This window comes from Triturus cristatus, chromosome 3_1 (genome assembly GCF_964204655.1).
Source record: "Triturus cristatus chromosome 3_1, aTriCri1.1, whole genome shotgun sequence".
NCBI lineage: Eukaryota > Metazoa > Chordata > Amphibia > Caudata > Salamandridae > Triturus > Triturus cristatus.
The window spans coordinates 686,857,356-686,871,632 of record NC_140583.1 but is presented as its reverse complement, the minus strand read 5'-3'; the positions used below and the strand labels follow the sequence as shown (position 1 = coordinate 686,871,632).

Here is a 14,277-nt window from a genome sequence, read left to right as displayed (position 1 = left end):
CATCAAAAACATATATCAGAAGAAAAAACAGACAAAGCCGCTTGTGCGAGTTATGTAATACCTTCCAAGCACTCGGCGCTTTCTTTGCCTAGTTGTTTCGGTTAAAAAAACCTGGCAAATTCTATGTATAGACAAGCTGAAACAGTCCGCTTTAAAGGACATGTTTAATAGTGGAAACAATTATAAAACAAAAAAAAAGGACTTACAGTTTTAGTAGTCACAGAAACTAGGGCTATGATATGCCCCTAGGAGCCATAAGGAAAAAAAGAAAAGAAAAGTATTAAAAGGCAATAAAAACCAATCAGTTATATGGTGCATTGATCCCTTACTAAATTTAATTTAGATGTCTCTGTTCTAAGTATCTATTTCATAAAATTCTTGTATGACAATGCTTGCCTATGTAAACGGCTCGCAGTCCCAAGCCCATATAGCATCAGAGACAAACAGAAACAATGAGATCAACATATCATTTAAAAATATGGTTTTTTTGCATAGAAAGAACTCTTTATAATCATTGGAGCAAAGAATGTAGGATCCCCAAATTACAATGTGGTAAGTTAAGTATCAGTATTGTGTCATTAAAAAATGCAAACTAAATCGTTTGTGCATTACGACCAAGTACTCGTATTGCCAATATTTCGACATATACTAGTTGCTTACAGATGCGAAGAAATATCTCATCTGTATTTCAGCCAAGCGTCGACATATACTAGTTGCTTACAGATGCGAAGAAATATCTCATCTGTATTTCAACCAAGCGTCAAGTGACAATTACCCACGGCAATTTACTAAAACCATATTCGTTTACAAAACGGTCCTGAGTAGTGTTGGTCCCAACTAACCAGTAGTATAATAGTCTCCCTTGCGGCGCAGTCGTTCCAAGTATAATACGCAAAACCGGCTCCAGTTACCGGCACTCATTTTAAAGCGATTTCGTCGGCTTAACGTACTGCGTCATGTCACATGACATGTTCCATCAGTACTTGTTCATTGTAATTGAAAGAGGACTATAGTGACTACAATCCTTGCTATTTTAATATATCCCGCAGCGGCCATTGCTACATAATGTTAATCCTGCCTGCTGTGTTATTTCTGCATGCCATTGTAAAATTATTTTGTCCCAATATATTGACAGTGCATTAGTAGGTGTGTGTTGAATACTATCATCTCATCTATAGCCTTGTGCAGAAATTAGATGACGTCTTTTGGTTATTGGTTACCGACATTTCGAACAGTGTTAGAAACAATTCTCTCATGTAAGATATCTCAATTGACGTTAGTATGTGCCCAGTGATTCAGAAGGAGAAAGAACAAATATTTGTCAACTCAGTTTCAAAAGCACATAGTAATCAGACACTTTTTACATATAGATTGTCGTGTCTTTACAGTTTTGAAATCACTTTTAACATGTCATTCATTACGTATCATTCGTTGTGTTAAATGCTGCACTTGTGATTATATTAAATTCCCAGTTTATACAGCACAAAATGAGGGTGGTACATATCATATAAATACAAGTGTACACAGCAAACACAATACCAAGTCAACTTGATTTGATTAGTCCCAACATATACATAATTGGTATTTCTAGCATCCTCTTAGTTGATGTAACAGTTTTATAGGATACTACTGTTGCTGAACTTATTTGTAGGCATTCTTTTCGATGTCTATGTTTGCAAGTTCCTATCTTAATAGTAAGAACCATCTAGTCTTTGAGAAAGATAAACAGCTCCTTGTCGATATTGATTCCTCTCTGTACCGCAAAAAGGCGTATGATCCATTGAGCTTCAGCCTTTCTCAACATTAGCGTCCTATCTCCACCCCTGGCATCAGTTTTAATTTCAGTAATGCCATGGAAGCTCAGACCTGTCAGGGTTCTATTATGATGATCATTGTTGAAATGTACAGCTAAAGGGTAACTGCAATCGTTGATCCTAATGGCCCTTACATGTTCTTGAATTCTTTCTTTCAAAGGTCGAATAGAACTGCCTATATAAATTAGGCCACAAATGCAATGTAAACAAAACATATCTTGTATTGCAGTTCATGAACTGACGAATCTGATCGGCTGTATTGGTGTTATATCTAAAATCCTTCAATTTGTTGCATGCAAATTGGCACACATTGCAATGTGCACATTTGTAGAACCGATGTGGTTTTGTCGATAATCAAGTCATGTCAGCTTGTTTAGGGGGTACGTAACTAGAACATAGAGAGTCCCTTAGTGTTCTACCCCTTCTGTACACAATGCTAGGATTCTGTGTAACTAGCTTTCTCATTGTGCTGTCTAAGTTCAATAGATGCCAATGCTTCTTAAAGATTCTATAGATCTGATGGCTATGCACATTATAGTTTGTGATCAAACTAATCTTGTCTCTTCTTTTCCTCTTCTGTGAAGCATTGGATCTATTTAATATAGAATGTCTGGTCTTTTGTAGGATTCTCTTTCTAGATTCGTTTAAATATGTCTGAAGAGTAACCTCAACTTCGAAAGCGCATTTCAAGGTTCGTCAGTTCTTGGCAAAATATGTTCTCCTCACTACAGTTTTTCTTGAGTCTAGTAATTTCCCCGCAGGGGATTGAGTTGATCTGCACTGAAGGGTGAATACTAGAAGCATGTAAGAGAGAATTACAGGCTGTTGGCTTCCTATATAAGCGGGACATGATTTTATTGTCCTTAGCATAGATCTTAACGTCCAAAAACTCTATTTCTGATCTGTCAAAAGTGTTGTTATTGAGATACTCCGTCAGGGCATCAAACTGGATCTTATTGCCTGCCCAGATGATAAAAATATCATCTATGTATCTTGTTCAGTATACTATAAGTCCTGTCAGTTCTGAAGGTCCAAGAAGCCATAGATGATGTGCCTCAAATCTCTCCATGTACAAATTAGCGTACGATGGGGAAAATTTAAAGTGGCCTGCAAACAGCGAGGGAGCAACTTCCTCTCTCATCTCATATTAGCACCCCCAACCCCTAATGGCCAAGACACCATATTGCCCAGCTCACACCTCCAAAGCAATGCTTCTTTGAGCATATCCAAAGCATTTGATGAAAGCGTGTTTCTTAAAATCCTAACAGCATTAAAATCTTCAAACCACTTTAGCGAACAACAAATGTCTGCAGTGAGATCAAAAAGTCCTAACTCCTACTCTTGACCAAGCTAATTAATGCCTCAGTTCTTCAAGGATCGATACCTGAGTGCCTTAAAGCTGAGCAGATTACCTTCATTTTCAAAAACCCCACCGCAAATCCCTCAGACCTACACAATTTACGACCAATCTTTAAGATTCCGACTCTACCAAACCTACTTTACAAATATATCCATAATCAACTTTGTAACCACAGTGATCAATTCAGTCTCTTAGATCAATTCCAATCCAGCTTCTGTTAGGGCCACAGCACTAAATTGGCATTTACACTCATAGTTGATGATGCACTACAAATGTAGCATCAGACCAAATCCTGCCTTTTTATCCTCTAAGACCTCTCATTAACTTTCAATACGGTCAAACATGCCAGCCTCCTAGACCTACTTGAATGTAGGATGGGGATATCGGCGTCCATTCTTACCTGGTTTAATTCTTTTCTGCTCAACAAAACACACATCTAACCCTACTCAATTAAAGTTTTGGGTCCCTCAGGGGTATTGGATCTCTTCTACTTTCTTTAACTTGTTCATGGAACCTCTTACCAAATTGTTGAACTTATCTAACATCTACTAGCACATGTACGCAGATGACACCCAACTGTAAATCTCTTCTCTGAAGATATTAGGGTGCTCAATACAAAACTACAAAAAATATAAAAATGGATGACTTGTAACTACCTCAAACTACATGCTCTCAAAACGGAATTCCTCATAATTGCCCCAACCAAACATTCACTGTACATCGTAGAATGGATAAAACAACTAACAGCTCCTAACTTTGTACCATACATTATAGATTCAATAAGATCTCTGGGAATAACTCTTGACAAGAATCTGAACATCCAGGAGCACAAGTTGCTGCCATCAAAGGCGCAAACTTCCACATGAACATCTTAAGAGAAATAAGACCCGGCCTACCCGCGAATGACTTCAAGTCAACTGTTCAAGCCCTAGTGATACCCAGGTTGGACTATGGGAGTGCTACCCTCTGTGGCCCACCAAGATCTAACCTGCCACCACAAAGTGCCACTCTTAACTCTGTTGCAAGGCTCATTACAGGATCTAAAGAAACAATCACATCAAACTTGGTCTTAAATCTCTAAACTGGCTCCCATACGAAGCAAGGATTAATTTAAAAATTGCTTTCATGACCCATATTGCCCTACACTCCAACACTCCAAGATAGGTTTAACAAAAACTGGAGCTATCTGGTGACGGTAGAGCATCGAGAGGCATTAGTTCCCCTCTGCTTAAACCACTGAAATTCTATAAAAAGAAAACATATAACCAAGCCCTCTCGGGTATAACCCTGAGAATCTGGAATGCCCTAACCCAAGAAATCAGACTGAATACCTCAACTGCTTCATTCAAGAAATAAGTTAATACTGATGAATTAACTACTGCTGTGGAATACATGAACTAAATGCCAGGAGATAATTTAGCCCTTAGTCTGCACGTATGCTTATTTCCTGCATGCCATGTGCCTATTTCTCGGTTCGTAAGCATCATGGAGCTTAAGAGGTCCTGTTAGGGGAATTTTCCCATACCATGTCCTGTCCATATGGTGATGCTGTTTTTCTAGGTGTTGCCTCGAACATTTTAAACTTCTGATACCCACAAGGGTCATGTTTGCACTATATAAAACTATATAAATCACATTTCTTTTTAAATCTTTAGAAAAAGCCTGTGAGAGGAGTTGGCCTAACGGTTAGGGCGCTCGACCTCGGACCTGGGGGAACTGGGTTCGAGTCTCGGTAATGATGCTAAACATCCTGTGATTCTGGGCAAATCACTTAATCTCCCTCTGCCTAACAAAAAATTAATGAGTGTCCTCATATAACGGAACTGGTGCTATGTAAAGCGCTCTGATACCTGATTGGATTCGGGTCAAGTTCAGCTATATTAAACTCTGCAAAACAAAAAACAAAAAATATATATATATATAGATATACTCCTCAAGATTAATGCTGGATATAATGAGGGTAGAAATTATGGAATGTGGTTGATTAGTAGAGGTAAGTAGGTTCCTACGAATAGTATTAAGGTCACAAACACAAAATAATACCCAGTCAAGGTCTCAATAAATTATTCCCTTAGTTGCCTGTGAGCAGGTACGCTTAACTTAGGAGACCGGTGAGTGAAGCATGTAAAAACATCAATACATGTAATAAGTAAGACTCAATACACAATAAGAATCCAACATTAATTTATAGAAATAGGAAATATGTTTATGATTTCAATGAAACCAAAACTACAAAAATACAATGTAGGGAACAAGAGATATGAATTTTCGAAGAAAAAGTGCTTTCTAGTGCCTAAAAGCCAAAAGCGCCACTTTGGCCCATCTGGTTGCGCTTGACCACGACAAAGTCAAAGTTTCAGGCTGACTGCAATGGAGCATGGGTTGGATACACTTAGCGGGAGGGCCCAGTCACGTTTTCACCATCCGACGTAGTCACTTTTTTGGAGATTTTTCTCTCGACGTCGAGCGAGGTTCCTCGTCAGGCCGGCTTTGGATTTGATGACGGTGGCTTGGCTCAGTGTGATGCCTCGGGAAATGCCTGGAAGTTTTGTTGATGCCAAAAAGCTCTGAAGATTCAGCGGGGCAAACCTGACTCTTAGGCCGAGTAGCGGTTCAACGTCGCCGGCTTGACTCTCGTCAGAGAGTCGATCACCTTTTGGAGCTTTTTAACAAAAATTCTCCAAACTTCTCCAAACTAAAGGTCTTTTGGAGTGCTAAAGATTCCACAACACCAATACAGGGTTGAAGAAGCTCTGAGTTGCTCTTTGGGATGTTGGGACTACATCTCAAACAATGCACCTTGCAAAACCTTTAAAGTCGAGCTGAAGGTGGTCAGCTGGTTTCGTCTTGCTGGAGATGATGCAGATGGAGCTCTTCTAACCTGTTGCTTTCATGGAGTCCACTAATTCACTTTTTAAAGCAAGGCAAAGTCATTAGGCCTGTAGTTCCAAAGTGTGCAGCAGGTGCAGTCCTTCAGATTTCAATCTTCTTGATGCAGGCCAGTGTTCCAGCAAGGCAGTCCTTCTTTTTCTTGTAGTTTCTGGAAGGGATGTGAGTTGGTGGGCAGCTCTCCCATATTTGTCCAGTGTTCTTGGGTGACATACAGGGGGTACCCCTGACCAATGGGGTGTAGGGTGCCCCCCTCAGGTATGACAACTTCCTCCAAAGTGTGGCATATTCTTGTCCAAGAAAGCCCTATTCATTTCAAATCCAAAATGGAGAAACTCTCTCATGTTGGTTAAGATCTGGCTAAGCCAACCCATGGGCATTGGTACTTTTCCCTAATACTCCCCTTCCAGCCCCTCTGCTTATTCAATTACCGGGGCTCCTGTCCGACTGGGGGTGCAGGATGTTGGGGTGAGTGGCGTCCTGTTCAAACTGTGATTGCCTCTTTGAAGACCAGTTGGGCTACTCCACCACAGTCCTACCTTTTGCTCTGCAGCCTCAGATCTCTTCCCACCAGATCTCCTTTGAGTCTATGCAGGTAGCTTTACACCTCATCAGAGCAGTTTGGGCCAGCCTGTCAAAGGCGGGCTACTCAGGAGAGGCTGCTGGAAGGCTGAATTTTGGTTCTTCAGAAAAGAAAGTCATATAACTTCTTTTCTGTGATAGTTATAATAAATCTAACCTTGGCAAGTTGTTGGATTTACTCTAGCTATCATTTTAATACTTCGAAGTATAGTTTTAGCCCACTCCTACCACTAGTTCTACTTTATTAAAGTATTCCAATTTTAGTCTATGGAGCCAATGTGCTACAATGGGGGGGGGGGAATTGGTTGTTTTTCCCTCCAAAAGACATATAAACATAGTTTAAAACGCCCCTGCTCATAGTGGCAAGGCATCCTGCCCTTGGGACACTTAGGGGAGACAGTAGTGGTAACATATATGCAAAAATAAGGTAGTTCAAGACATTGGAAGTACTTTCAATTCCAAAGTTGAATTTGCATATAATTTAATTTTAAAAGCAGCCTGAAAATCAGGGTTGCCGTCTAAAAACTCAGTTTAGAAAAATCTGTAGTGATGCCTTTGAATAAGATAAAAAATACTTTTGCTGGTATGGGCCTTTCCTGGTACCCCGACAAGATAAATGTCTAGAGATCTTGTATTGCAACAGTCTCAGAGACACACTGCAATCTAATATGGATGCTCTTCTTTATGTAATTACAAAACAGATGCTGGGTTGGTAACCATTATTCTTGTCATAATGTGGCTGCCTTGACAATCAGCATTATGGAATTTCCTAACATCAATTTTTATCTTATGATGCTACCAATTAAAATCACAGGGAAATATTTATAGTTATTGTTAAGCTCTTATCTCAATTTCTCTGGAACAAGAAACCATCGTGTACATCTTTACATTGAATGAAATTACCCAAGATTTCAGGAAGGGTCAATTTCCCTGTTTCCTCCTTTCGCACATCCTTCATATGTTTCAAACCCCTAAATATTGGATACCTTCATCTATGGCACACTCATGTTTGCTTTTCAAGCCATATTTCATAGCTCATCTCTCCTTATATGAGCAGCACACTCCTGTTCTCTTTTCAAGCCATATTTAGTATCTCATCTTTCCATATATGAATAGCACACTCCTGTTCGTTTTTGAAGCCATATTTAGTAGCTCATATCTCCTTATATGAGCAATTTCTTCAAAGCTCCATTTGGTATAATAAATGTCTCTTGAAAAATGGAAAGTCGCTGTTTTGGCGAAACTGGTTGAACAAGGGTTTATTTACAGTCTCTCACTCACTTCTCGATAGCAATGCATTCATTTTGAAACTCCTTTCTCTTCCTTTACTCTCCCACCTAAGTGTCTGAAACAAAATTAGCTTTTGGAACCCTTGCTCGCTGCAATACTTCTCTCCTTTCCAACCTCGTCCATTTAGAAATATGATCCGTAGACACCCCCTTCCCCAGCTCCATCACCAACCCCTCCAAAGCAGCATTTATAAATAAAACATTGAGAACGCTTTCAACAGAGGAACCTAAATCCAAACTCAAACTCTTATGGGAATCTTTATTACTATTCAGTTGGCCGATACCCTTATGGGAAAAAATATGGGAAAAGATTTATACTACTGCATGTCCAGCCAATCTCAGTCAAACGTTATACTACTTTTATATTGGACTTTTTTACACCCCAGTAAATCTTTTGAAACTAAAATTGCTCAAAACCACATATCTTCTAGTGTTGAAATACCATTCCCAGTACCTACATTCATATGTTTTTCCTATGTCTTAAGATATCCCAATTTTGGGAGCATGTCTGGACAAGACTAGGGGATATCACATAGTTGTTTTATTTCTAGGTGGTTTGAGTAATCTATGGTCTCATAATAAAATGATTATCTTGAATTGGAAATCTATCGACAATATTAAACTTCAATAGTGGTGAAACTTGGTATGTCATAACCATCGACTGGATTGGTATCATTAACACTCAACTTCTTTATTGGCAAATGCGATAAACTGTGGGAACCACTTACTCATGTTTGTCTACACTTGCAAGCGATACAGCCTAATTACTTTCTAACTTACAATACTTTGTTTGTAATTTATTGTTTCGCTCATTAACCATGTTGTCTTCATCACCTTTTTATCATTAATATGTTTATACACAGTTTCAGGACGTTTTTTTCGGTGCAAGGGTCCATTTTTCCTTTTCTTTATCTCTCGCCTCCTTTTTTTCTTCTTCTCCTCTCCTTTCAACTTTTCTTAGCTATACTTCTTAGGATTACCATCCACTCAGTCTCGTTTTAAATTGGGCATTATTATCTTTTCATTCACTGCTAGATGATGTTGAATTACTTGCCTTCTTTGTTTTATGCTAATGGATTGGTATGCCGAATTTCATGTATACTTTTACTTCAATAAACATATTAAACTTAAAAAAACTATAGTTAACATTTCTTGAAGAGGATGTAAGAAGTAATGGTATACAGGGAAACACAGAATCAGGGAAAAATAGAATCACCTTTAGTTCTAATTATCACTTTCTGGGTGTTTGGTTAAGAGACAACAGATTGAAATGTTTTTAGTTTGCTGCCCTAAATATTTAAACAAATTAACTTACATTTGCATTACAATGATTGTGCAGCTTATTGTAGAGCTTTGCAACTCACCTGCTACTGGAGTTTACAGGGCCAGGGTAATTCTAGCTTTTCCAAATGGACACATGGTATATCAAGCATACACATGTTCATATCTGCATAAACTACAAATGACGGTCAGACTCAATAAGCAACTCACAGACCAGGCTTGGATTTGGTTTAACTGAGCAATTCCTCACTGTGAATGTAAGGCATGAATTGAGATTCTCAGACAGTGGCTTACTGTGTTGTTGCTTATGAGACGAGATGAATAGTTCAGAAACACAAGTGAGCTGTACTCAAATGAATCCTTGATCAGTTGCATTTAAGGATGCACATGAGAAACCATATTTGGGAAATGTCCTGGCCAAAATATCAAGGATATCTGCTCAGAAGGATCTAGGTCAAAGAAAATATGTACATTATGTTTTACTCTAATATAACAGGATGGAAATTCAAACCTGAATGTATGTCGATACTTCGCATACCATTACTTCGCATGATTGTAGTGCAATGTTTTTACTTAGCATAAACCATTACTTCGCAAGTTTTAACTGTGCATGCATTTACAACACAAATGGTTATAAATGTACTATGGCTTATGCTAATTAAAAACATCGCACTAAAATCATGCTTACACTACACTACCTTACACTACTTAAACACCGCTACGCTACCCTAAACCCTTAAATACTACACAGCCCCTCTTACCTCTCTCTCCTCGGTTCCTCTCTTCTCCTTGTTTGCTAAGTAATGGTAGGCGGACTAACATCCGCGTACTAATGGCTGTTTGACGGGAGTGACAAGCCCTGGTCCTTTCACACCGGACAATAAATAGAGCGGAGGAGAAGGCTTCTCCTACAAAGAGATCGCCCAGGCTGCGTGCACATCTCCGACTACGCAGTGGGGTCTGCTGTTACCCTTTTTCAGAGGTTTTCATCTTGATATTCAGCGAGGTCTGCAGCCCCGTCACCGCCCTGCATGCCCAGAGCCTGCACGTGCAAGCGCGCCTGCTGCCCGCTGTCCAGAGGCCGGACGAACACGACTGCCTGAAGGACAGACCGCCACACTCTGCCAAGGTGACAAGCTCTGCCCTCACTTCCCTCTCTCTCCTTCACAGCCGCGTCTCTCTGTGTTATGCGGTTTATCTCGCAAGCGCCGTTGTCAGCTTGAGTTGAGTCATGTTCCACACATTTTTGTTGCCTGAGTTTAGAACGCACGCCCTGACCCCGCGATTCCTAAATTCAGGGATGATGTAGACATCATGCACATGTTTAATTATGTTTTCGCCCCCGACGATGGAAGGAACATTGTATACTGCATGCTGCTTGACAATGTTTTCTTTGCATAACTTCATCGACGCCAGATAAAGGTGACGATGAAATAATGAAGTATGCCAGCCTTTAGTTTACATCCCAACTTATTAATGAGTTGTCAGGCTAAATATGAATCGTGGCTCAAAAATAACTAGCCCCAGTCTCCCTCGAAGCTATATTCCTCTCTACCTGAACTCGCGTGGGTAGGCGCCGACACAGCAGAATTGTCATAGCTTAAAAAGGGGCGGAGGCATTTAAGAAGAACATTTCTATATTCTGGGACCGACTGTTAGGTCATCGACTTCACTTTTATTTTTGACTTGGCAAAGTTCATAGTGCCAATATCGGCAACAGTTATCATAGCACACATCAGTACATAATCATAATAAAACACATGACACTGAATGTAAGTGGAGAAATATTGCTGCAGGTTTATTAGCATAATACATATGCAAACACGGTGGGTTATCTTACGGGCGATCCCAGGGCAGGCCAGCCCCATGCCGCCTGCCCGTCTGATAAGCCTAGAGTCACCATGGCAACGCCAATTGGTGTCTACCAAATGTTGGGAGGGTCCCCCCCTCCCATCCGTGGACCTCCAGTCCACATGCTACACACGCCCCCCCGTGATGGGTGGGCGGAGCATACATGGCAGCCCCCGGTTGCTCAGACCCACAACCGCCTGTCGGTTAGCGGGGCGCCGTAGGTCTTCCAGTGGACACGCTAAAAGATCCCTGGGTATCCTGGCTTAGCACCACACGGTGCTGCTGCATGCTATACCCCTTGGTATGTGCAGACCCTGGATCGCCCTGTAACTCCTCCTGCAACACAAAGTGAAAATTGTTAGAAAAAACCTCCCCCCCCCTTTTTGTCCCTCCGGATGCCGGGTAAGCGGATGGGCGGGCAAGGCAAACGAGCGGACAAGAGGGCGAGGAGGGGGCGGGGACCGAATATGTACCCCCCCTTAGCTCCTCCCCGCCGGAAGCAGCTACCTGTCTGGGGTCTCCCTAGGTCAAGCCCAGGGACACGACCTCCCACCCCTGTGCCTTCCTGTGGCACTAAGGCGGCCGCCCTCAAAGGGGCGGGCCGCTGCGCAACCCCCCCCCCGGGCAGCCTTACATAGTGCCAATATCGGCAACAGTTATCATAGCACACATCAGTACATAATCATAATAAAACACATGACACTGAATGTAAGTGGAGAAATATTGCTGCAGGTTTATTAGCATAATACATATGCAAACACGGTGGGTTATCTTACGGGCGATCCCAGGGCAGGCCAGCCCCATGCCGCCTGCCCGTCTGATAAGCCTAGAGTCACCATGGCAACGCCAATTGGTGTCTACCAAATGTTGGGAGGGTCCCCCCCTCCCATCCGTGGACCTCCAGTCCACATGCTACACACGCCCCCCCGTGATGGGTGGGCGGAGCATACATGGCAGCCCCCGGTTGCTCAGACCCACAACCGCCTGTCGGTTAGCGGGGCGCCGTAGGTCTTCCAGTGGACACGCTAAAAGATCCCTGGGTATCCTGGCTTAGCACCACACGGTGCTGCTGCATGCTATACCCCTTGGTATGTGCAGACCCTGGATCGCCCTGTAACTCCTCCACAGCCTTGGGAGTGGCCACCGTCACTACCAGGGCCCCCCACCAAGGTAGACCTATGTACTTACAACCTGCTGCAGCCAAAGCTTCCCCTAGGTCCAGTCGGCAAACATCCATACCTAAACTAGAAAGGTGCACTTCCATCTCCCTCCAGGCACCCTGTGGACTTGGCGTGTATAAGACCATGCCTGATGAAGCCAAGACCTCTTTGCTCTGCGCCACTGCGCATGGCTCCCGGTAGGCCTTTATACCTACAGCATACCGGTACCGGGCTTCTCCCAGGTCCAGCCAAACAAGTCTACGCCCAACCGGGCCGGCGGCCAGCGTGTACCAACAGGACGAATTCCCCCGTCCTTTTAAACTTTCCCATGGATTTGTCTGAAATGACCTACACCAAACTAAGCGATGGTCCAAGGTTGCCTTTGCATGGCTATAGAACAATCCCTTTGACAAGACACTCCTGCCTGGCAGTGCCCATGCGGGAGGTGGTAAGAGATGACAAGCCCGCCTTGCTTCCTCTTTCACTCCGTTGGAGTACGCCCATCGCATTCCATCAGTCCCCATCAACTGTAAGCCTTGCCCTCCCAAAATTTGCTAGTATACCAGGGAGGGACAGGTCAGGGTGACCACAGAGGAGAGAAACTTGTAAAATGCTTCTCTAATTGAATACTGGGAAAGCCAAATGTTCTCCTGCGGAATAGAGCCCAAAAGTGTTACCCCGGTGTTTCCCTCGATCATATGGACCATACGCCCCTGTTGGAAGGCCACTTCCACAACCTGCATAGCTGCCAGCCAGTGCTGAAGGGCGGGAGAAGTTACCCGGTACTAATACTTGCATCAAAGGTACCTGTTTCATCGAACTCAAGGGAGGGCTACCAAGTGAGCAACCCGGCTCCGCCCTAGTATCCAGAGGTCCAACCCAAGCCCCTCCACGTTCTGCTGCTTCACCTGCCTGTTAACCGAATCCCAGGGCAGGCCCCCGGCCTATAACCCCTGCATGGCCATGCCTGAGCTAAAATACCTCTGAACAGCATGACAACAGGCTAACCACCAGCATTGCGTTCTGAATGTTTCTGACACTGCCAAGCACATGCGCATAACTAGAGCAACTGGCACCATGCCATAAAAGTATCAATTCAGCCTTCTATGACACAAACGTGCCCTTGTGGCGATCCGAGTAGTGCTCCCTTCAAGCCAGCAGCCCTACCCAGGCAACCCGCACCCTCTTGGCACTGGCACACCCCCGCCCCAGCTGCCCTAGAGTGCCTGGTCGTGTGTAGCCACAACCTACGTTTCATCACTACCGTTATATCGGGGTATGATGACACATCTAACTCTACTGTTGAGTGCCCGTTGCACCATCACAAATATGCCTTTGCCTGCTCAGAGTCTGGCTGTAAAGTTGGAAGATATTGACACCCCAGCCCAGCGCGAAAATGGCAGCTCTACAGTAACTGGTGGTATAGACTGTCCCCGTACCCTGATGGAACAGAACGCAATTCCCTTGCTCCTGTTGCGCACGAACCCAAAACCAATTGCTCACCATGGTTCAATACCTTCCTGCTGCTAAACATTCCCTAGCCGGATGTAGACAAATCTAAGTTCTGCAAAGGCTCTACTTCGCAGCCTGTACCATTCTGCCAGTGCCGAGAAGACCTTTGTCATGCTGCCTGGCCTAACCAATCTTGCCCTGTTCTAGAAGCGCCCGCCTCGGCCTTAGAGCAAAAAATTCGCCAGTAACCCCAACTGGCCCTGATGCGAGACAAACCGAGCCAAGGCACAACAGTGAGTGTACTAACTAATAGCAGGTCTAACAGCGTCAACAGGCATCCTCAGCTTACAATGGGTGTGATGGAGTAAGGGTGTCCATCGAGCATCAAGATGACAGCTCCCCTTCTGCCCGACCGTGGTGGGAACCACTCCTGATATTCTAGTACACATGGTCCCTGTTCACCTGTCACAGCCTGATGTACGTGACCTAGGTACATGGTCCCCTTGCATGGCGGCATGCCATTGAGACCAACATTCCTTCCCTGATAAGTGCCACTATCTGCCTACGCTACAATCTTGCCTGGCGTTCTATCATGCCCA

General features: G+C 43.2%; 1 long non-coding RNA gene across 1 annotated transcript in view; it reads right to left on the bottom strand.

The window, feature by feature from the left end:
• The window catches only part of LOC146860805 (uncharacterized), a 66,300-nt gene extending 56,082 nt beyond the window's left edge, over positions 1-10,218 (bottom strand). The window contains exons 1-2 of the long non-coding RNA XR_014979206.1: positions 9,977-10,218; positions 207-245 (exon numbers count right to left, since the gene is read on the bottom strand). This is a non-coding gene — a long non-coding RNA (uncharacterized LOC146860805). The remainder of the gene's footprint in view (positions 1-206; positions 246-9,976) is intronic.
• Positions 10,219-14,277: the final 4,059 nt, after the last annotated feature.